At 42.7% G+C, this 24273-nt stretch overlaps 1 protein-coding gene across 2 annotated transcripts in view; it reads right to left on the bottom strand.

The window, feature by feature from the left end:
* RBKS (ribokinase) overlaps positions 1-24273 on the bottom strand; it is a 381325-nt gene that overhangs the window by 356458 nt on the left and 594 nt on the right. The window lies entirely within an intron of this gene.

Here is a 24273-nt window from a genome sequence, read left to right as displayed (position 1 = left end):
CGTCATTGAATGAATGACAGCGGTAGACTGCTATCCATGTGTTCTCCCAACAAGTGTCAATAGCATCTGTTAATGGAGAACAAACATGCTGCCTCACAAGGACTGTACTGCAGGTAACTACTAATTAAACACTGTAAACTACCAGTGTTGCAGTTTAAATACTGGAAAGGTGGTAACCCTAGTGTGAAATTTCAGGATCATTCCAATTTCAAATATACAGCAAGTTTAATGGGCTAAATTGCCTTATAACAACCATTGATATTACTATATTGCTGTTTTTACATCCCATCTTTGACAAAGCATGGAGTGGTGTGATGTCGGATATAAAATGGTGACTGTGGAACCTAGAAATATGAATCTCTTCTTCTATATGACATAATTTCAATCACAAACTTTAATATTCTATTGATTTAACTGGGATAACGATTCAATATCATTGGAAATAGTAATAATATTGAAAAGAAAGAAAAAAAAACCTTGCCTGCATGCCGCACCGCCGATCATCTGTTTCCGTCAGCAGCAGGCAGGCACAGGCACCCAGCCTGCACAGCGGCCTATCCTGACGATGCTCAGAGCAACGTTAGAATTGTCTGGGAGCGTCCAGCCAGAGTGCTCCCAGGCAGACTGAGAGCCTGTGCCTGATCTCTCCATCTCAGCAACACAGTGCCGGGCTGGAGAGAGCACAGTGCGCATGTGTGTTTGGCCGCAACAGTGCACTCCCCTCACTGCTCGTCACCCCCAATGCCCTGCCCCTTTAACAAGGAAAGGAACAGAAAATCCTTGTTAAAGGATTTGCAGCGGTTGCTGCTGGCGAGGGTCGATGCTCCTCCGACATAGTGGAGGAACCGCCACTGTTTGTGCAGACACCAGGGAGTTGTTGTTTTTTGGGGGGTGGGGGGTTTGGCCCCTTGGGCAAGGGTCGATCACCAAAGGAGGCACATAACTGTTGGCCATTTCTGCCTACCTTGGGGGCAGATCAGCCTATTGTTTTAGGCCCATCTGCCCCCAAAGGGGGCAGAAACCATTAGGCACCAGGGATTATGTTTTGTGTGTGTTTTTATTGTTTGGGGGGGGCGGCCCCTTGGGCAAGAGTTGCTCCCCTTAGGAAGGGCAATAATTTTGGCTGTGTACGTTAGGCCCATCTACCCCCTAGGGGGGTAGAAACCACTTGACCCCAAGGAAAATCTCTAAATGTTTTGTGTTGGGGTGTTTGTCGACTGGCAAAGTATTTGCAGTTGTGATTATAATGTTTTAGTTCTCCTTTTTGTTCTAGTTCAAAGCTTTTGATTCCTTTGCTGTGACTCTTTGCAGTTTTAGCAGTGGTTGACCTGCAGTTTGCGTAGTTGCATGTGTTGGGTAAGAAAAACCACTCCAAACGAGTATCGTTGCCATGCATGAATGATATTTTGTAACTGGTGTACTAAATGCAGGATTGTATTGAAATTGTCCTTAGATGTGTGCACAATGATATTTGTGTTGTCTTATGTGTAACTTTCTTTTCTTTTTCCTTTTTAGTGGGATATTATTGGTGCTTGCTGTGCCTGTGCAGAGTAGTTGCTGGTGAGTCTAGCTTTTTCGGGCAAGTGAGTGGTATCGTTTTTGAGTACACAGGTCTTTGTGATAAAGCTACGCTTGTTTATTACTTATTTTACATAATGTTGGTTGTTGTTGGCACATTTGTCAAGTTACTTTTCTTAGGAAAGATCATGGCTAGTCGCAGAGTGACGGCTCAGCAGGTTGTTGGTATGCTTTTTGAGTCGCCTTCTGACCATGATTATGAGACTGATTCTGCATCCGAGGCACAGGAGATAGTGCAAGATTCTGGCAGTGAGTTGTCTGTCCAAGAGGAATCATCTGATGAGGAAGCCACTTTCAGTGCAGATGAAGGGCCTGTTTTAGAGGACACTGATGTGCCAATAGTGCAGCAGCCTGACGCTGAAAGGCTTCCCATTGGAAGACCTGAACTCTGGGTTACCCCAAACATGGAGCAGCTGGTGTTGCCTACCTTTACTGGTCTCCCGGGGTGTAGAGTGAATACTGAAAACTTTTTGTATATGAATTTCTTTCAGTTGTATATGGACTATGTGTTTTTGGAAGAGATTGTTGTGCAGACTAATTTGTATGCTGAACAGTATTGGAGGGACAACGGTGCCAGACTTAGGCCACACTCTAGAGCTACCTGGTGAATTACCACAAACCTGGAAGAGTTGAAGAAGCTCTTGGGCTTAACTTTTTTTGATGGGGCTGATAAGGAAGCTGTCACTGTCTTCATATTGGTCTACTAGTCCCTTGATGGCAACGGCTATATTTCCTGCAACAATGAGTCATAATCGGTATTTGCTTCTTCTTTGGATGCAGCATTTTGCTGATAATGCTTTAGCGTTGCCATGAGATAACCCTGATTCTGGCTGTCTTTTTAGGATTTGGCCAGTCCTTGATCACTTTGTAGATTGGTTTTCAGAGATCGATGTTCCAGGGAAAGAAGTAGCTGTGGATGAGTCTTTGATCCTATTCAGGGGCTGTTTGGTTTTTAGGCAGTACATGCCTAGCAAAAGGGCACGTTATGGAATTAAGATGTATAAGCTGTCTGAGACTAGTATGGGATATGTTTATAATTTCCGGGTCTACACTGGTAGGGATTCCAGTATTGACCCCCCTGGTTGTCCGTCTACTTTTGGAATTAGTGAGAAAATTGTGTGGGAACTTGGTAGACGACTTTTTAACAAAGGTCCACATTTGTACCTAGATAACTTCTACACTGGAGTGCAATTGTTCAGGGAATTGTTCAAAGTGGACACTGCTGCTTGTGGCACAATCCGCTCTAACCATAAAGGCTATCCAAGGCAGCTTGCATGTAAAACACTTGAGAGGGGACAGTGCAGTGCCTTGCGTACTGATGAGCTGCTAGCTGTGAAATTTATGGATAGGAGGGATGTCTACATGCTGACTACCATCCACGATGAGCGTACTTCCCCTGTGACTGTTTGGGGTCAGGTTGCTGAAGTGCGCAAACCTGCATGCATTTAAGACTACAATAAGCACATGGGTGGTGTAGATAGAGTAGAGCAGAGGTTGGAACCTCACAATGCTGTTCGTAAGGCTTACGTTTGGTATAAAAAGTTGACTATACATCTCTTCCATTTAGCAACTTTTAATGCTTTTATTGTGTTCAAGGGTTGTTCCCCTGAGTCAAAGATTACATTTGTTAAGTTTCAGGAATCTGTGATTGAGAGCCTTGTTGTAATAGAACAGGCAAGAGATGCTAGAGAAGCAGTAGTGGAAGATGTGGCTAGACTGAAAGATCGCCACTTTTCTGATCAGATTCCTCCCACTCCCAATAAAGACTTTCCCGCTAAGAAATGTAGAGTTTGTGCCCTAAGAGGTATCCTGAGGGAAACTTGTATGTACTGCCCCGATTGTCTTTCTAAGTGTGTGTGGCCGGCTGTTTCAGAATTTACCACACCCAGAAGAATTATTGGGAAATATAGTAAAAGTGAACTGCCTGTTCTGTATTGTTTTATACTTTTTATTCAGTTTCATGGTTGGCATTACTGTCATGTATTTAGTTAGAGATTTTATGTTTGTAGTTTTGTACTTATAATTAGTGAGTGTTTTCTTATTTGTTAAAAAAAATGTGATGCTGGTGTGCCTGGAGTGGCGCTTGGTTGGCGGTGTGCGAGAAGTGGCACTTGGTTGGCGGTGTAAATAGTGACTTGTTGTTGGTCACTACAACAGACTGCTAACCAAACGCCAGTCCACAGACTCCGTCAGCTGGTGTGATTGCTGTGTCAGGCATGTGGGCGTATGAAAGTGATGGGCCCTTGAATGGCGCTGTCTGTTGGTGTGAGTGTTGTAATGTGCTGGGACTGAGGCTGGCGGCATGAATGGTCTTGTACATATCACTTATAAAAAGTGTGTGAATGGACTGTAAAGCGGTTGGTGCCTTCTCTTCGCTTTACAGCTTAGAGCTGTGAGCCATTGGTTTAGTTTTTTGGCCTTTAATTATTAACAGTGCATTACATTTCTGTGAAATCTTTTATTAATAAAATTTGATTTATTGAACCATCACTCACCCTTGTGCCAAATCCAACCAGTATGTGTGGTAAAATTTTAAAAAAGTTCTACTGTAATCAGGCATCAAAGCACACCCGTGACATGCTAGGTGTCTCGGTGGGACCCCAATGATGAAGGATGCCACCAACTAGGTTGGTGTGTAAGGGAACTTTTTATCAAAACGTAAGGGTATTTCTTTTCACAATTTGAGTGTTTTGAACTCCACAGAAGTAAGAATCTTGGTAGCATGCTCGCTTCTTGTCTAGGGAAAATGTACCAACTCTAGATAAGTTTGAAAACTAGACACCCAGTAGAGTACTGGGTGGTGTGCCTCTTCTCGATCCCAAGACGTTTATCAGCCACAATGCCCTGTAAACTTTAAAATGTGACTAAAATCACACATTGTTCTTGCATTTCTGTGCCATTTTCTTCCAGAAGCAAATATGAACTACAAACTTCCTACCACCCACCATTCTCCATCCCTGGTCTCCGGATAAAAATGCTACCTCACTTGTATGGGTGGGCCAAGTGCCCACGACAGGGAAGGGGCCAAAACACAATGTGGACACATCAAAATTATCTATTACAAAACTACCTGTTTTTACAAGGGAAGCATCTGCGTTTTTGGTCCCAGGCGCAGCGATCATCTAGGGAAACCTACCAAACCTAGACATTTTTTTAAACTAGACACCCAGTGGAGTCCAGGGAGCTGTGGCTTGCGTGGATCCCCCAAACATTTCTTGCCCAGATTCCTCTGCAAACCTCAAAAGGTGCTTAAAAAAGCAAATTTTCCTCACTTTTCTTTGTTAGATCACCACTCCAGTACCAATTTCTTGCCACCCAGCATTCCCTCCGTTGTTCTAAGTAAAATTATACCTCACTTGTGTGGGTCCCCAAAGCAGAGTCAGCCTAAAAATGTATTTAAAAAAATTTGCTGAGCAACTCGCTGTGATATCCCCTCAATCTCTACACGTTTTTGGCCTTTTCCTGTCGCAGGCGCTTGTGCCACCCACCCAAGTGAGGTATCATTTTTATCAGGAGACCAAGAGGAACGCTGGATGGTAGGAAATTTGTGCTAGCGCATGGATCCTACACAGAAATGTGAGGAAATTTTGCTTTTTTAGCTAAATTAGAGATTTGCAGGGGGTTCTGAGTAAGAAAATGTTAGGGGATTCACGCAAACCACAACTCCCTAGATTCCACCGGGTGTCTAGTTTTCAAAAATGTCTGGGTTTGGTAGGTTTCCCTACATGACCGCCGCACCCAGGACCAACAATGCAGGTGCCTCCCCTTGCAAAAAAATGTTGTTTTGTAATAGATCATTTTGATGTGTCCACGATCCATTTTGGGGCATTTGCTGTTGCTGGCACTAGACCTACCCACACAAGTTAGGTACCATTTTTATTGGGAGACTTGGGGGAATGCTGGGTGGAAGTAAGTTTGTATCTTTTCTAAGATTCCAGAACTTTGATCACTGAAATATGAGGGAAGAGTGTTTTTGGACACATTTTGAGGTTTACAAAGGATTCTGGGTGACAGAACCTCGTGAGAGCCCCACAAGTCCATTCTGAATTCCCATAGGTGTCTAGTTTTGAAAACTGTGTGGGGTTTGATGGGTTTCCCTAAGTGCCGGCTGAATTAGAGGTCAAAATCCACAGCTAGGCACTTTGCAAAAAACGTGTCCGTTTTCATTAGGAAAATGTGATGTGTCCACATTGGGTTTTGTGGCATTTCCTGTTGTTGGCACTAGGCCTACCCACACAAGTGAGGTACCGTTTTTATCGGGAGACTTGGGGGAATGCTGGGTGGAAGGAAGTTTGTGGCTCCCCTCAGATTCCAGAACTTTGAACACCGAAATGTGAGGGAAAAGTGTTTTGTGGCCACATTCTGAGGTTTACAAAGGATTCTGGGTGACAGAACCCACTGAGAGCCCACAAGTCACACCAACCTAGATTCCTCTATGTGTCTAGTTGGCAAAAATATAAAGTTTTGGTAAATTTCTCTAACTGCCAGCTGAGCTAGAGGCCAAAATGCACAGCTAGGAACTTTGCAAAAAAAAACATCAGCTTTCATTGGAAAAATGTAATGTGTACACATTGTGTTTTGGGGCATTTCCTGTTCTGGGGACTAGGCCTACCCACACAAGTGAGGTACCATTTTTATCGGAATGCTTGGGGCAATGCTGGGTGGAAGGAAGTTTGTGGCTCCCCTCAGATTCCAGAACTTTGTAGCACTGAAATGTGAGGTAAAAGTGTTTTCTGGACATATTATCAGGTTTGCAAAGGATTCTGGGTGACAGAATCTAGTGAGAACCCCACAAGTCACCCACTTCTGGATTCCCTTAGATGTCTAGTTTTCAAAAATGTATAGGGTTGCTAAGTTTCCCTAGGTGCCAGCTGAGCTGGAGGCCAAATCCCACAGCTAGACACTTTGCAAAAAACATGTCTGTTTTCATTAGAAAAATGTGATGTGTCCTTGTTGTGTTTTGGGGCATTTCCTGTTGCAGGAACTATGCCTACTTACACAAGTGAGGTAACATTTTTTGTCAGGAGACTTGCGGGAATGCTGGGTGGAAGGAAGTTTGTGGCTCCCCCTCAGATTCCAGAACTTTGCAGCACCAAAGTGTGAGGAAAAAGTGTTTTTTTGCTACATTTTGAGGTTTACAAAGGATTGTAACAGAACCTGGTGAGAGCCTCACATGTCACCCCATTTTGGATTCCCCTAGGTGTCTAGGTTTCAAAAATGTACAGGTTTGGTAGGTTTTATTTAAGTGCTGGCTTAGCTACAGGCCAAAATCCACAGCTAGGCACTTTCCAAAAAAACACATCAGTTTTCAATGGAAAAATGTGAGGTGTCCATGTTGCGTTTTGGGGCGCTTCCTGTCGCGGGCACTAGGCCTACCCACACAAGTGAGGTACCATTTCTGTAGGGAAACTTGTGGGAACACAGAATAGAAGAACAAGTGTTATTGCTAACTGTTTTTCTCTACATTTTTGCCTTGGAAATGTAAGAAACAAGTAATTTTAAGAAATACCCTGTAATTCACATGCTAGTATGGGGAATCCCGAATTCAGAGCTGTGCAAATAACCACTGATTCTAAACTCCTTATCTGGTGCCCATTTTGGAAATACATAGGTTTCCTTGATACATATTTTTCACTCTTTATATTTTACCAAATGAATTGCTGTACACCCGGTATACAATGAAAACCCACTGCAAGGTGCAGCTCATTCATTGGCTCTGGGTACCTAGGGTTCTTGATGAACCTACAAGCTCTATATATCCCCGCAACCAGAACAGTCCAGCAGATGTAAGAGTATATTGCTTTCAAAAATCTGCCATAGCTAGAAAAAGATACAGAAGAAAATGTAGACAGAAATGGCTGTTTTTTTTCAACTCAAATTTAAATAGTGTTTTATTTCAACTATTACTTTCTGTAGGAAACCCTTAAAGGATCTACACAAATGACCCCTTGCTGAATTCATAATTTTGTCTACTTTTCAGAAACGTTTAGCTGTCTGGGATCCACCATTGGTTTCACACCCATTTCTGTCAGTACCTGGAAGGAGGCTGAAAGCACAGAAAATAGTAAAAACGGGGTATGTCCCAGTAAAATGCCAATACTGTCTTGAAAAAATTGGTTTTCTGATTCAAGTCTGCCTGTTCATGGGAGCTGGGAAGATGGGGATTTTAGCACCGCAAGCCCTTTGTTGATCCCATTTGCAAGAAAAAAAATCGTACTTTATTCTGCAGCCCTGTTTTCACATTTTTACCAAAAAAAACACATTTTATCTATATTTTGGCTAATTTCTTAGTCTCCTCCAGAGAAACGCACAAACTCTGGGTACCATTAGAATCCCCAGGATGTTTGTAAAAAGGATGCAAATTTAGCATGGGTAGCTTATGAGGACAAAAAGTTATGATGGCCTAAGCGCAAACTACCCCAAATAGCCAAAAAAATGCTTGCCACGGAAGAAGGAAAAGACCTGGCAGCGAAGGGGTTAATTCTTACTTACAGAAATTGTTTTGATTACAGGTGAGAAAATCGCTCTAGCAATTCTTTGTATTAGTCTAAGCATCTATTGCTTGTAGTCATGGTAACACGTTATACATCCTCAAATACCCTATTTTTGCATCAATGCTTTCTTTCAGTTTCAAGAGAAAAACAGTACATTTCAACAGTATATTCAGACCTTATCTGAGGTTTTGCAAAACAAAAGACGCCATATTTCTGAATATTAGTTTTGGTCTGTCATTGGCCATTCATTCATTCATTCACTCACAAGGAAAGTGCTGAAGGGAGAACCTAGAATTCATGATTATTCACCCCATATTGTGGATCTTAAATTCACTATTTCCATCTATTGATTACGTCTGCATTCTCCCCACAACCGGAGTCTGAAGCTTGCACTTCCAGTACAGGACCTGAGAATTTCACAGGAAACAGGAAAAGGGGAAATTCATCCATGAGCAAAAACTACAGCAGAACAACCCACTGTAGGTACTTGTTTCTGTGGCTATGGAACTCACTCCATGAGTGAGTTAGAGGGGCTTGATGAGTTAACCAACCGGCTAGTAATTAACCATTTCTCAGCATCTTTGGTACGCATGAGCACATTTTTAGGCACATAAAGGAAAAATAATACATTTTTTTTAATTGATTCAAATTCCTTTGCATTTTTACTTTTTTAGTGTTTTTGACAAGAAAATAGTAAACATTTTTAAATATGTTAATTACAGACATTGCACACATGCAAACATGGTAGCTTTTAGATGCAAGGCCGGGGAGGGACACATGATCTCAGAGTACTGCAGGCACAATCAAGAATGATGAAGTGGTTTTGATACATAAAAAAACAACAAGACTAGGAAATAACCACTTGGGGAAAGGCCGATTCTGATTAGAATGGATAGAAATGCATTTAAAATAAAAAAAATACGAGGCAAACCTAAGCACAGTGTATGCTGGTTGTGATTATTCATTTTAATCAGTATAATTACAGCAATTGTCAGGAAAGAGGCTCAAGAAGAAACTCTCAACCATCCCTGAGATAGAAGATGGAAAGGTTTCTAATTCTAGGCTCTACTTACATTTTAACTATACCTAAGACCCAAAAGTATGTTTGTTTTTTCCTGGTTTATAACCTATCACTGAAGGCAAATACAGTGAGACAGTGATAGGTTTGTACCAAAGGTAGTGTTTTAAAACTTGCAAATTAGATGGAAGATTTTTTACTGCAGATATCGGATTAAAAATGGTAGAAGAGTGTGTGCAAAACACATTATATTGGAAAACCGTGTTGTACTCCTTTGAACTGTTCTTAGTGTCTGCACAATTAGATTATATTTTGACTGCTTCCAAATGTGAACCTTCAACCTATTTGATTATAAAGTTTCCCTCGATAAAATACAATAAAATACAAGGTTGGAGACCACAGGACATGGGGCAATATTTGTCTCACCAATGTCAATCGATAAGGCGGATTGTATACAGGTTTCCTACCCACCCCGGACTGCATGAGTTTTGGTGGAGTGTCTTTGGGTGCCTTGGACAAAGTCTTTGGCTGGAGGGGGGATCCGTCAGCCAGCATTTACAAACAGATCAAGAGGAACTTCTGGGACCTGTGCTACACAGTGACACTGTCGGGGGACTGATTGTCCCTCAGTCATTTTTAACATAGCTCAGAAATGAGGGAGGCCTGTTAGTTTGAGCTGAACTAGATTCAGGGTCTATCAGTGCAGACTCAATGAGGTGCAGGTAGGATTTTATGCAATCTGGTGGGCTAGATCAACCCACACCCATGCCTTTGTCGGTGGTCAGCATCATATATGATTTATTTGTTCTTTTGCAAATTTGTTTTTCTCTTTTGTTTTCTTTTCCATACTCCCCCCCCCCCCCCCCCCCTTGCTCTCCTTCCTAATTTTGTCACAGTATAGAAAACGTGTTTGTATGAGTACCGGAGTATACTCAGTTCACTATGGTTCTGCCAATAAAAAAAAAAACACAATGTAAACTTTTGAACTACACTGCCAGCACCTAAAAAAGTTCAAAAAGCGGGAAATGGCGCTTTAGGAAGCTTAGTCACCTTTCTTTGAATACATCCGCCGAAGTGACTCATTCACAAGACAGCCATGTGTGCCTCGTGTGGGGCGAGGGAGTTTATTTAGGCAGGTCCCTCTAAGCTGCCACACTTGAGCTGCTGTCAGCCTCGCTCAGGATTCAGAAGTTCACTCTGTCCTGGAAGCCTGTGGGTGGTCTGGACTTGCTAATTTGATGTATGGCTTTGGGAATTCACAGCTTTCCCTGTTCCTGAGCCGTCCCACATTCTTCAGTTTACCACTTTTATAAGCAGTTCCCTGCTTCCTTAACCCCTCAAACCAGAAGAGACAGTTAACTGTAAATTATTGAAAGAGCCAGAAATATTAAGGATTAAGCACCACTCAACAACAGTTCGGCCCCAACCCTTGCACTGAAAGTGCTAATTTAAGACAACTCTCTGCCACAGTTTCAGAGTTTTAGGCTGCCTGGTGTCTTCAACAGTTAAAACTGCTGCAGCTGCAATATTTACCACATTAAACTATGATAAATAGTTGTTTATCACTAAAATTTGAAAAGAATGTGCTGCTTTTGACTGTAAACGTGGGAGTATTTGTTTACATATGAAGTAAACAAAAACACATAGCACAATGACATTACACCAAACAAAGCAGTACACAACACCTTAAAGTAGAATGCAATACAACAACCACAGTATGACAACATCAAGCTATAATAATGAAGCACTATAATACAAAAAAAGACATAAAGCACTACCACAACAATGAAATGCATCAAAACAAATATGCATAGGTTATTGGCACATGCTACCATCAACTTATATCTGCTTTTTTAATACATTGGTACTAAGGCCCTCCTTACCAGTTTATGAGTTTGGCCACCGCCAGCCCAGCAGGAAACAGGGCCTTAATATTGATTCGATTGGGGAGTCGTAATCCCCAGTGCGACGCTGCATGAAGCGCCATCCTGGCGGATTACAAGCTCCGAGACCGCCAGGCTGTCGACTGGCAGCAACCTGGCGGTGTCGGCGGTCAGACCATGGCAACTCCGCCACGGTGGTAACATGGCGGTCAGACCGTCATGACTGTGGCGGTCCAACCGCCACCACGAGAGACCGCCAGACTCGTAATGAGGGCCGAAGTGTTTGCACCCAATAATGTCTTATTTACTAGCAAGGTTATTTAATAGAGGCAAAAAAAATTTTTTGGCATCCACCTCCTAGCCAGAATTAGAGCATTTTACAAATATTAGTTGCAATATAGTGTGTTACAGATGTACTCTACTGCCTTCCAGCGAGGCTTGGAATAGCCACAATGTGGAGTGCATGCCAATGAGGTAGTTGCTCCTAACAGAACAAATGCAAACGAGACGCCCCACACCTTGCAATGCACAGCACATCCAGTGCGCTCTGATGGAAGAGGGATAGGCAACGGGGGTGTAAAGTGCTCTGTTGGTGCCACCTTTTTCGGAGAAATATACTGCCCATTTGTTCATGCTGTGAGATTTGGGAAGGGCCAGGATCTGGAATCTGAATACAAAATTGTGTACAACCGTCTGTATTTTAACACAGAAGTGTTGTTCTCCTTTGGCCTAGCAGGAGTAGGTGGAATCTTGCCCTTTAAAAAGACTGTGTAATATCTGCTCAGGTCGCGCTTCCACTTCTTTCCTAACTGATGAGATGCATTTGTGAAGCAGTAAGTAGTATTTCTGCCCTCAAAAAGGTGCCCACATACTGCTCATGGCACCGGTTTTCAATCGTGCTCATTTGGCATAATTTTACTCATTTGATAGCATCAATGCCATGTGCATGCTTCAACATGGATCATAGGACATCATCAGATTCCCACCTTCTTTTTTATGTTGTCTCTCTCGCTGTCTCTCCCTTAGTGCCCCATCAACTGAACTACCTACCACACAGACCACCAAGGCAAATCTCTGCTTTTTTCCGCCGCCTCCAGCATAATCAAAACTATGAAACTTAACACTGGATCAGCAGACTAAATTGTGACTCCCAGCCACTCACAATTATATTTTGCACACTTATATCTCACACCTCCATCATCACACTGTTAGGTGCTGCACCCCATATCAAGATAGGAGTATATCTCAGGTCACTCAAGCATGACACCATACCACTTCCCATTTAAGGTAACAACAAATACGTGTCCTACCAACTAGATACACCCCCACGGTGTAGTATGCTATACGTCTCACAAGAGCACTTCTGCACCCGACAGTAGGGAATGAATCTCTGTACACCTGCTACAGTACAATGCAATAAAATCTGCCTCTGGTTGCTTTAATAATCATGTTGATACAGTTTGATAATACTTTTTAAGTGTTATCATCTGTATTTACTGATATGCATTTATAGTTCAAAGAGGAAGCACTCCAGTTTTTGATGATTTTACTTGTGTTTTTATTGTCCTTGTCAGAACCCCTTTCAGTGGGCCATGGGGCAAGCAGGAGTTACTGGGCCCACCCGTGGTGGCTGAGGCCTTTTACTCCTGATGTCCTAGGGCCCGACCTACTATTGATCTCGCTCAACTCGGCCATGCACCCCTTCTGCACCTGATGCTCAGTTAGGTAGCATCAAACAAACAGTCAGGGCACCTTTGGAGGGAAGTGCAGATACAGATCAGTGAATATGATTCATAACTCATAGTGCAACCAGCATGTACAATAAATCAATGTCCTGTCAGATACTTGTTTTTATGTAAAATTATTTGAATTCTAATTCTACTCACACAAATCTAAACGACATTCAAAAGCAATAACAGAATCTCCTTGAGGTCGGGCTCTAGTAGTTTTCAGGTCACTCCCTGTCCCACTAACTTTAGTGCAACAGGTTTGATGTTTTTTCCCATTCACTGATGGCCACATCCTAGGAATGTAAACTATTAGGCCGTACTCAAGAGTTCTCCCCTTTGACTCCATTCAGAAATTCGGTCACAAGACAAATCGCATTATGTCCCACAGGTCCCTAAATAACCAGTTTACGCCTTTCCCGCTCTGGCTGTATGGAACCCCTCACCTGCTGCATAACGCCAAAGTTGGGCTGCGCACAATCCAAAGTGGCAGCACCTGGCAGGCACAGGCTCTCTCCTCTGAGCGATGCTACTGGCTGGCTCTAGCGTTCTGGGTTGTTCCAGCTCCGGTGATCTCATGGTAAGTCACACTTTACTTTGAAAGGGGGTGGGGGAAGTTTGATCTCCATGCACAGACAGGGCTCCGGCGACGTTCTTTGATCTTTGGGCTTCCCTCAGTGCAGTTCACATAGTGCAGATGGACCCACTTTGGTCACAGAAGCAGTTTCTCAGTTCCAGCGAACGCCCCGATCCCTTCGCCTCAGCATCTTTCGGCGGCCCCTCCTGGCATACAGGGTAGCTTCCACGGCAGTCAGAAGTCCAGTCATGCTGAGCTGGCGTTGGTGTTCATGGCGGCCACCTCTCGGACACATGTCCACCCACCACAAGATCCTGCAGGCCTGGTGCACTCCACTCAACCCTACCTCGGCTAAGTCCACGGCAGCCCTTGCTGGCACACTGGGGGTCGTCGAGTCAATCCAGCACACAGGCTGTGTGCAAAAAAGGATTCCTCACACCTCGCACAGGGAGTCCTCACAAAAGGACTCCTTCCTGGACCTTGCTCCTTACAACGCTCTCCTCTTCCTCACAGGGCACACTGGTCTTGGTGAGCAGGCAGGTGCTGGTGCTGCAGGCTCCAGGGCAGGCGATCTTGGTTTCCCTGGGTTATGTTTCCTTACCCAGCAGGGTGACTAGCAGGCCTGGGCCTCCAGTCCTGGTCACAGACAGCAGACTTGGAGAAATTCCCCTCCTCACACAGCCCATCTGGCTTCTCGGCAAATGACTAAAGTTTGTGGTCTCAAATGCCCCTACTTATAATCCTTTTCAAGACAATAAATGTTATTTAGTGTCTGAGTCTTTGAAGTTTTATGTTGAAGTTCTGTTTCTTTAAAATGGACATCTTTCCCTTTTCTTCTTCCTCATGAAGGATTTCTGCCACAGCAGATTAACCACAGAATTAATGTGAGTGACCAGGGTTCACACCTGGATGTTAGCCACAGTGATATGTGCATCAAAAGGTGAATCCTGGGCTACCAACCCTCCTATTTATGATAACCATATCAGCCCTATCTCTCTGTTCTTGAGATGTGTCCAGGCCCCTTGCTTATGGTCTATTATTGAATCAAAGAGCCCTTTGAAATGCACAGAGGGAGGGCCTGGCTCTCCCATCCTCGAGTGCCTGTCTCTCCCAAAGTACAGGAATGCAGCAATACCAAAATCTGTCTGGTGGGATTCCTCTATTCTTCATGTTTTCCAAAAGGCAGGCTAGGCTTCCCAAAACGGAGCCCAAGGTTATCCATGTAATGTACCAGCACAGGCACACTTGCACTCAGTGTGCATCCACAGCACTGTTTACCTCATATATTACTGCAGCTTTCTGTATTGTGCCAGAGTGTGTTATTTTATTTATTTTTTAAATACACTGCCAGTATACACACTATGCACGCACTACACTACACTTCACCCCTTGTGTAGTGTACTTCTTGCAAGCACACATTCACTCGGCGCGTTTCCATCATGCACACGCTTCTACATCTACCTGATGTAGGTCAGGAGTGAGAAAAGCACACTGCAGAGGAACTTTAAAAAAATAAAAAAATAAAAAAGGGAAGTGAGCCTGTAGGCCTCACTATAGTGACACAGGGTAAAAAAGACCTGTTCACTACTTCTGATCACTACACAGTATGCTGCCACCACTGTGCTTGTCGTGCTTAACTCCCGGTAAAGGCAGTAGCCTTCCACCACTATGAGGGCAACGCTTTGGGCGCCTGTCCCGGGTCCAATAAAACCTCAATCCGTGAGACAGGCCTATGTTATTGCACACATGCATGATTCGTGTTCGTCTATGACAAAAAAATCAGCATTAGGGATCCAGAAAACAGTACATTTGGGAATTGAGGGCAGGGATACACGTCTTTTACCATCCAGAGGACATTTCTGTACCAACAGTCCTTGACTAGAAAATGCAAGCCATGTTGTTAAAATACTAGACAGGTAATCTGACCGGCGTGTCTGAATCTCAGTCTCATAGTGAAACCGGGAACTGAACTCGTCAAACAGAGCTTCAGGGAGATTTCCCAAAGACTAAAGAATGGACAGGTAGACAGAAAGGAAGGAAAGAAGAAGAACTTGTAAAAAATGAGGCTTAAAGGCTGTTCCCTGACACTTTCCGCAGGCAATTCGTGGATTGCAGGGGGTCAAACATGGAGGTGGAAAGTAACAGTGTCTCTTATGCCCTTAATGGCCTTGGACAAGCAACAGCATCTAAACCAGGCCCTGATGTTCATTATCATGAAGGACATTCCTTCACTTCTTAACACTACCTGGTGTAGAACCATGGGGTGGTCAGTAGAGACTCACCCCATGATTCTGGTATCTCATAGGATTCCTCCTCCTCACATAGACCATCCATCTGGCTGTTGTAGCATACACAGAAGGGCACTATCCCCCAATAAAGTACTGATCGCACCACTGCCACCTTATCGTAAATCAAACATACAAGAGCTGGCCCACAACTGGGCTGCACCCAGAACCGATGGGGCAATCTAGAGTCTCCAAACCTTAATGTAAGAAGAGTCACCTATGTTCAATGAAAATCATCTTGGGCTACCAACGTTATTAGAGCTTTCAAAGTGACCACTTCAGATCAGATTGAATTAGTGGCTGAAAAATGCAAGACTACCAGCAGTGATAATCTCGGTGCATCAGGCATGGTAATCAGCATTGACGTCAAAATATTTCACCAATGTGGAATGCCTCTACATGGGAAACTTCATTTGGCATACATATATTAGTTCAACTCAGCAAAACGTTTTTAATTTAGTAGGCTTGACTGCACACAGAAGAGCTAATTGCAGGTAGCAGAAGAGCTACTCGATGGAGAAGCCTACTCTAGATCCTTAAACTGAACTGGTGGGTCATCGCTGGGGTTTAAATCGAAGTGCTTCTCACTGCTCCAGTCTTCCTGCACCGGACAGGCACAGTACCATAGAATGGCGCACTCTCTCTGGAGCATGTAAAGCATGCTGACCACTTCCTCTCTAGAAGCAATTATCATCATTGGGCTGGCTTAGTAAAGGCAGATTGTGAGCTCCTCGAATGCCAATTAACAATAACAATAGAATATAAAAGATAATCAATGAGAGATTTATGAAAATATTGAGGGGTGCTGCTACAAGTTGTTAACAGCTAAAGCTGATGAATACTGAGACAGCCTTCAAGGGCTAAGTGACCAGATAATACCCCCTTATCTCAGATTCAAACTTCCCCAATCTAATGCGCACAGGCTGCTTTACTGGTCCAAAGTTTCTACCCTGCCGATGATGACCTGCAAGTCAAACCTTTGATTCTCATTTCTCTTTCCCACCTACTTGCTCACAGCACTTCCTGAGCAATCATCTTCTTCAGTACTATTTTACTATTCAAATTCTTATTTACTTGTACACTTCAACTGAGCTACATAAATAACAAAGCGATCCAAAGTTGAAAAAAATCAACATGATTGGTGCTATCTAAAAATACATAGCTGAATGGATGCAATGTTCTTCGCCTTCAGCACTGCGTGTGTCAGCTTGTATGAAACCCAGACACCTGCCCACCTTCCCCGCTCCAGGTGGCACATGCCAAATCTTTCACCACCCCACATCCGGAGTGTCTCACATTACTCATTCACAGTTTGTGTTTCCATATCTTTGCAGTTTTATATAGCGTGAACTTGACCCAAAGGTATTGGAGCGCTTTACATGAGCACCAGTTACATTACACAAGGTCATATTCATTTTTTTTGGTGACAGGATTTAATGATTTACCCATAATCATGGGATGCTGAACCAATGCTGATCTCGAACCTGGTTCTATTCTCCCAGGACGCGTCTCCTCTTCTCTCCACTTCCTAAAATCTTTCTCCTTCCCAGGATACATCAACCCATAGTCAGCAGCACAGGTATATTTTTTGTCAGGAGACACTTTTGGTGGTTTGTTAGTAATCTCCCAATAGCCAATCTTTACAAATGTAACAGAATATATTGCTGAACTGGTAGAAGATTGTTGTGACTTACATTTAACTTAAACAACCAAGTAAAAGAAGTAATGATTGAATTAATTTTCGCACGTACCAATTGGTTGAGCAGACCATCATGCTCTACCCACTACGCCACTGAGACAAATATTGCCACTGTTTTGGTTCCATTCCAACAGAACAGTCCCCTCTGAATTACCAGGTCTCATACTAAGTGGAACACACGCAACCCCAAATGACTACAGACTCATTACTTTAGTAAGTGAAAGGCCAGAGATAAACATAAGATACCAGATTAAAGAAGATATCCAATGAGGCTGCCTGGTTCTCACAAAAAGATCCCTTTTCCCTTAAAATAAAAAAAATCCTTGCCCACATTTCGTGGCATGCTTCATCATAGGAAGATTTATCTCACTCCAGGACAAAAGTTACTGCACGCGTTACAACCAATATGTGGAACCTCTTAATATCATAAGCATGGTTCTGATTTGTCACTCACACTATTTAAATCTGTCTTGAGTTTGCCTCGCAATTCTGTTTGTTCAGGGTGACTCAGACAAAATTAAAATATGATAGCGAATGTTACAGGGTAATTGTTTCCCTTACATAATAATTACAATGTGTTGACATGTTTCAGGCATATCTTTTAGCCGCTCAGGCTCTATGATTTTCATCATGACACATAGGAAAAGAAGAGTATTGCTCTCTGATTTCTAAAGCCCTGTATGAGTACTATTTCCGCTAGGGGGTGAATTAATTAACACTTGTGGGCAATGATTTTGCCTGGTACAGTATACATGTTCTTTGCCCAATCTAAGATGGTGTTGTACTTCATAAAAGACAGGAAGGAGACCTTCAATGTAATCAAACAGTCATCAAAGGTGCATGTCCTTAGTTTACTTACCCATCACCTCATGTTCTTACAACAGACAGCTTAGACGAGTCAGTACAGTGTATTTATAGAGTTCTGTGACATACTTAGCATAGGGCCTATATCTGGCCATTCCCATTGCACTTGCAGCGTCTATTGCAACAGACAATATGAGTGAAGGAATGCATGAATTAATCTCATTGGTGATTGCTGAGGACCTATTCGAGTCTCTCATTTTTTGTCCACTACGCCACTCAAGGCAGAGACGACCGGCCAAATACAAATCATTTTTATGCTACTCCAACAAGAACAATCGTACCAGAATTACCAGGCCAGGTTTCTGCTAGATGGAAATGCAAGCAAGCAACCCCAGACCAGTTTCCACTACTGTCTGTTGTATTGTTTTGCAATTAGGCAGAAGTAGGATTATGTAAGGCTTCCTGTCTCTAACCATTGTGTAATATCTCGCCCAAATCAGGTGGAAATCGACCACACAAAAAGAAGAAAGATGTTTTCAGTTGTAAACAGGCTCAAACTACTGGTAGCAGGACATAAACTTTTTTTCCCTACAGAGAAGATAAAGATGGGGGAAGAGGTCAATGATGAAACAAGACAAAGAAAGGAATTAAGAAAATGATAAAATATTGTTTTAGTTTGAAGCATATCCACAACCCTTCGAGCGGGCACCTTGAATCACACACTGCAGCATATCCGTTGAAAGGTAACTATGGGTTTCCTATGGCCCCTCTTGTCCATGAACACTGGTCTATCGGACCAAATTTACTGGTGAAATCTTTCTTTCACATTTATTCTCCTGGAAACTCCTATAACATTTAGGCGCTCTCGTATACTTTTCTGATGCAATTTTTTGTGAATTTAGGCCTGTGAGTTTAGGCCTGTGACTTGGATACTTGTCAACCTTTCCTTGGGCCATTGTGCTTTATGCATTGGTTTCCAATGGGCAGTTGCAAGCATTTAAGCTGCCCAACTCCCCTTGTGGATGTAGTGTTGGCCCCTACTGAATACCTACTCTCTCTCTCCAGGCATTCCTCTCCCCTCCACATCTATCTTCATGGAGACTGACCAGTGACTTCCATTACATGGGTTTTCACTATTCTACCGCCACATACACCTGTGTGTGCTACACGCATGTGCTCATGCGCACACTCACACCGTGTAGAACCCATTTATATCATGTGATGAAACTCTTGATCTTCCATGCTGCAGGTTCAAGTAATATACTCTCTTTTGCCTTTACAGCATAATTGCCCTGTGTTAATAGTCACACAAGTTGCATTGTCTGTTGTACTGGGTAGCACTGGCTTTGTCTGGGCTGTCAGTGCCCATCAGGCTTTTATCTGGGTTGCTGGGACTTATTTTGTGCCGCTCATTGTTCATTTATTCCACATGTCCACTACACTAGTGATAGCTGCTGCTAACAACACAACCTCTTCTCATCAGTTGCTGACGAAACTAATATGAATACAAATAGATGCACATATCCAACTCACTGAGCAGCATCAAAGTCCAATGACTAAACCTAGGCTCACTTATATTTGTGTCTGGTTAGCAATGAACCCATGCACATTACCTATATATATTTATATATCATGGATTAGGAGTACTCGCTCGTTTCATTTGAACTCTATTTGGGTTTTCATGGCCTGTTCATTGCATAATTTAAAGCTTCAAGCTTGTTTAACAGAGGTTTGACCTGGATCTACTACCATATCTGAACAAGTGCAAAATATCTGTATAATGCCACAGGGTTTCACATTTATGAAGACCTGTATGGTAAAAATGATAACTTTAAACTTATTTATTCTCTGGCCTAAGATGACTGGAGCATTTCCATTTCCTGACTGACTGTTCCTCAAGAGATAAATTAAGGAGTGTGTGAACACATATCAGGATAGAATTTGTATGTCACTGGATTATGGTAGGGAATATCAAACAAAAATATTAACGGGCCACTACTATTATCGATGCACAAACTATCGAAGAGGTAAGAGCACAGAGGGAGCACTCGCACATGTGTGTGTGTGTGTGTGTGTATCAAAAAGGCACGTATATGTGGCGTTAGGCATAGAAAATCTATACAAACGTACCTTTTGATATTTTGTCTCTCAATATTCTGGTCACAATATTGTGATTCATTGATATTCAGGTTTGATACTCCCAGCCCACTCTCTGTCACTGCAGGTGTGTACTAGATCTGAATACAATGGAGTGGCGCTGTTTTTAAGATTTCATGTCAGCATCTGAGTGACTTCAGAAACTCGACTGTCATTATCTCTCGCCAGTGATGGAGCCAGAGTGAACCTGGATCCAAATCCTATCTACTAGGTTTTAACAAGAGTGAGAGAACCTGATTGCAAAACCACCACCTGGTTTTCCTCCCAGATGTATGGATTTTGCAAAAGGTTTCCTTTACTGTGTACGAGGTGGAAGGCATAAGAGAACTTGACAATGATTGTGTTTGACAACAGAGAATGTCGCAATCTCCCGAGATAACCCTTTAAACTAAAGCCCAGGCATTTTTTCTACCATACCATCAGTTTAAATTGAGCCACAAAAGTGTCTTTGTTGGTTATCAGAGAGGTGATGGAGGCAGAAGCAGGTGCCATTCCTCCTGAACAGCCAGACAGCAACATAACAGAAACCAGGAGCTGTGGAGACAAAAGCTGATGCTCTGACTTTACCCTCTCATCTGATATTATACACTACTCTGTGAAGAAGAAGATGGGAGTTGTAGCAAACAACAGACTTCATGTCCAACGGAATGACAGGGTATCGACTGCTCATGCTTCGTGCTTCCTCTCTCTAAAGCAAGTTGGGAGCACTGGATTTAAAAGGACCAGGTGAGCAGATGTCCCGGATTTCTCAGGACAGTTCTGGTTCTCAGAGGACTGTCCCGGCATTCCAAAACTTTTTATATTTTAAATACATATCCCTGTTTTTTGGACAAAGGTCAAGCCATCCTGGAAAGCAGAATTTTCCTTTCTGCAGGTGCCTCTAAAGTCTGAACTAATTTAAATAATTGATCTACTTCTTTCAGGTAGCACAGGAGAAGGTTGGCTGAAAGCTTCCAGCAGAGTGAAGCCAGAGTGAGCAGAGATGGAGTGTCAGGCAGACTTAGGGTGGAGGTCCAGTCATAGGTAATGTTTTGTAACCATAGCTTTGCAGATGTATATTTATGTAGACACATTTACAAGGTTGTATATATAACACAAAAAAGGGCCAGGCATAGAAGACTAAAGGGAAGCAAATTACGAGGCAAAGTGGACGATGGAAGGTGAAGGTGACTTCACACACAGATCTATTCTGCTGGACAAGGTGTCTATTCTGTGGGGCAGGATCTTTCAACAGGTTTACATCCATAAACTGCAAGCAAAAGTTCTCAGCCTGCTAAATTCCTTAAAATCCTACATGAAAAACTGACCTGTCTTGGTACACAAATCAGAATTTTTCACTATTTGCCAAGAAGACTCTCACCAACTTTCACCTTCCAAAAACTTTCGGGGAAATAATTTAGCATACGTAAACTGCACATGTCCAAACAGCACATGCACAATTAGTTAACAGACACATATCACCCAACTTGTAATCTAGTTTCAGGAGTAAATGGCACTTTGCATCCTTAGTGGACTAAGCACTTTAGTTTCTACTAGAGTCATTGGATTTTATAAAAGTTTGAAAAGAATGGTTCTCGAGAGACGTTAAGTGAATACGGCTATAAATGATGAACTAGGATGAAATTCTGTGTAATTTAAAAGGTCAAGTAGGAGGGTAGAGTTTTGAGTATGGTAGGACTGACCATGAAGCAAAGTACACTGGAGAATTCATAAGATAGGCACTAGAAATAGAGAGAAGTAATACCTATTAGGGGGTTGGGAAAACGGAGAAGACAGAATAAAGAGAAAGCAAAGAGTGCCCCATTTTTGGAAGATTAAAAGAAGACGTTAGAGGAATTAGGTGAACTCTGCGTTAGGAGAATAAGATTCCAGGCCCTGCTATGGAACTGCACCCCTTTCCAGCATTTCGAAAGTCCACTCAGAGCAGCCACACGTGCCAGCCCGCTTCAAGAGAGGACACAAGAAATGTAATCACATCTCCCCCATTCTTTGCTCCTTTCAGTGGCTTCCTTTAGAGGCAAGAACTTCATTTAAAACTGCCTGCACCACTCATAAACCTCTTCCGTTCCTCCTCTTTACCCTCATACCTCTCTTAGAAACATACAATTTCAAAAGCCGACAGATTCAAGAATTGTTCAGTTGCTCCTCCCCGAACCCCCCACCTTCAAGCACAAGCGATTCATGAACCAATCCTTCTGTGGAAGCACTGAAAGAATCTGGAACTCCCTCCCACCGGGCGAGCAGCTGCCTTACCACGCCAGGTCACCTTCAGAAGAAACACCTCAATGCTCTTCTATTCAAACTACACCTGCCCTCTACTGCTCCTACCTACTCACGCTCTCTCCAGTTGCATACCAACCTCAACCTACACAAACTATTGATGATCCTCACATGGTACTGAACCACCTGCTTTTCATTGCTGTGCACAGGGCAAAAGTCGGGGGTACATGCGGGTACATGGCGTCCACCCACTATTTTTCCAGGGTGGACACAGTCCATCCTGCAAGAAGTGGGACCCACTGAAATATACTGAACATGTCCCGGTGTAATTTTCAGACACCGGGACACATCCAACAGTGCCTACACTCTGTCTGCTTTCGTTCTGAGCAGCAACGTGCAGGAGGAGAGGGGGCTTTCGTGTTTCAGACTCCAGCTGGGCCCATAACAAAGACCGAATTTAAGGGGCCATCAGGCCTCCTTTTGTTTCACTGTCCTGACGAGGGGCAAAGGAGGGAAAACAACGGCATGCAGCTCTTTGCTATCACTTCACAAATATTTAAGAGAGGCATGCTTTTTACAGTGCTCAATGACTGTATACAAGAGATATGCATGCAATGTAAGAATGTTAGATGTGTTGGTCTGTCCCAGTATTTACATAAATTACAATGTAAACACTATTGTGTTTTATTTCTTTTATAGAGCTAGCCATCCCAGTGCTGGTTGTCAGAGCACTTCACATCACACATACACAATATACATTGTCAATAGATCCTATAAATGTGTAAATCAATGTACAAAATGTGTTACATAAGATAGTAAGGGTTATAAGGTGAAGGAGTCACATTTCTTTCATAGCTTGCTGTGCTATGTTAGAAGGATTACAATTTACGAACTGTGAGTAACAAAAATATGTCTGTGTTAAAAGCCGTAACTCAATTATCTAGTTACATAAAATAAAAATCTGTCATCTGCATGTTAAATGATCTGCTTTCAAGGAGACATTTATTTACATAAATTACAATTTAAACACTATTTTGTTTTAATACTTTTATAGAGCTAGCCATCCCAGTGCTGGGTGTCAGAGCGCTTCACATCACACATACACAATATACATTGTTAATAAATCCTATAAATGTGTAATTCAATGTACAAAATGTGTTACATACGATAGTAGGGGTTATAAGGTGTAGGAGTCACGTTTCTTTCATAGCTTGCTGTGCTATTTTAGAAGGTTTACAATTTATGAACTGTGAGTAACAAAAAGCCGTAACTCACTTACCTAGCTACATAAAATAAAAATCTGTCATCTGCATGTTAAATGATCTGCTTTGCAAGAGACACATTAACCCTCTATGCTACTTTGAGTCACAACTGGTACTAGAGAAAACACAGGTCTCTCCGGCAAATGCATTACCCTCCAAAGTTATCTTACCATTATTACTGTTTCCTGTGATTTACTGGGCACCCATAGATATCTGCAGCAGGTGCCTTAACTCCATTAAATATTTTAAAATTCCAACTTTGCAATCAGTTAAGCAGAATAGATGTACTGCTACATTTCTCCTTGTTGCCGATTTCTTTGTGGCAGCGTTTTTAAAAAATAAATGTATAACTTGAGGCCCACATTTTGCATTGGGGGTTGCATCACGTTTTTGGCACAAACCATAGACAAAATCTAACCTGCTAAATCTCATAATGCACTCAAATGTACTCATGATAGACCTGCAAAATGTGTGTGAAGAGTTAAGATCTCATGTCACTTCGTGTGAGGTCATGGTTGTGATGTCACTTCCTGTGATGCCATGATGTCGCACTGTGATGTCACGCACCA

This window comes from Pleurodeles waltl, chromosome 5 (assembly GCF_031143425.1).
Source record: "Pleurodeles waltl isolate 20211129_DDA chromosome 5, aPleWal1.hap1.20221129, whole genome shotgun sequence".
Taxonomy (NCBI): Eukaryota; Metazoa; Chordata; class Amphibia; order Caudata; family Salamandridae; genus Pleurodeles; species Pleurodeles waltl.
This window is presented reverse-complemented; position numbering and strand designations above follow the sequence as displayed.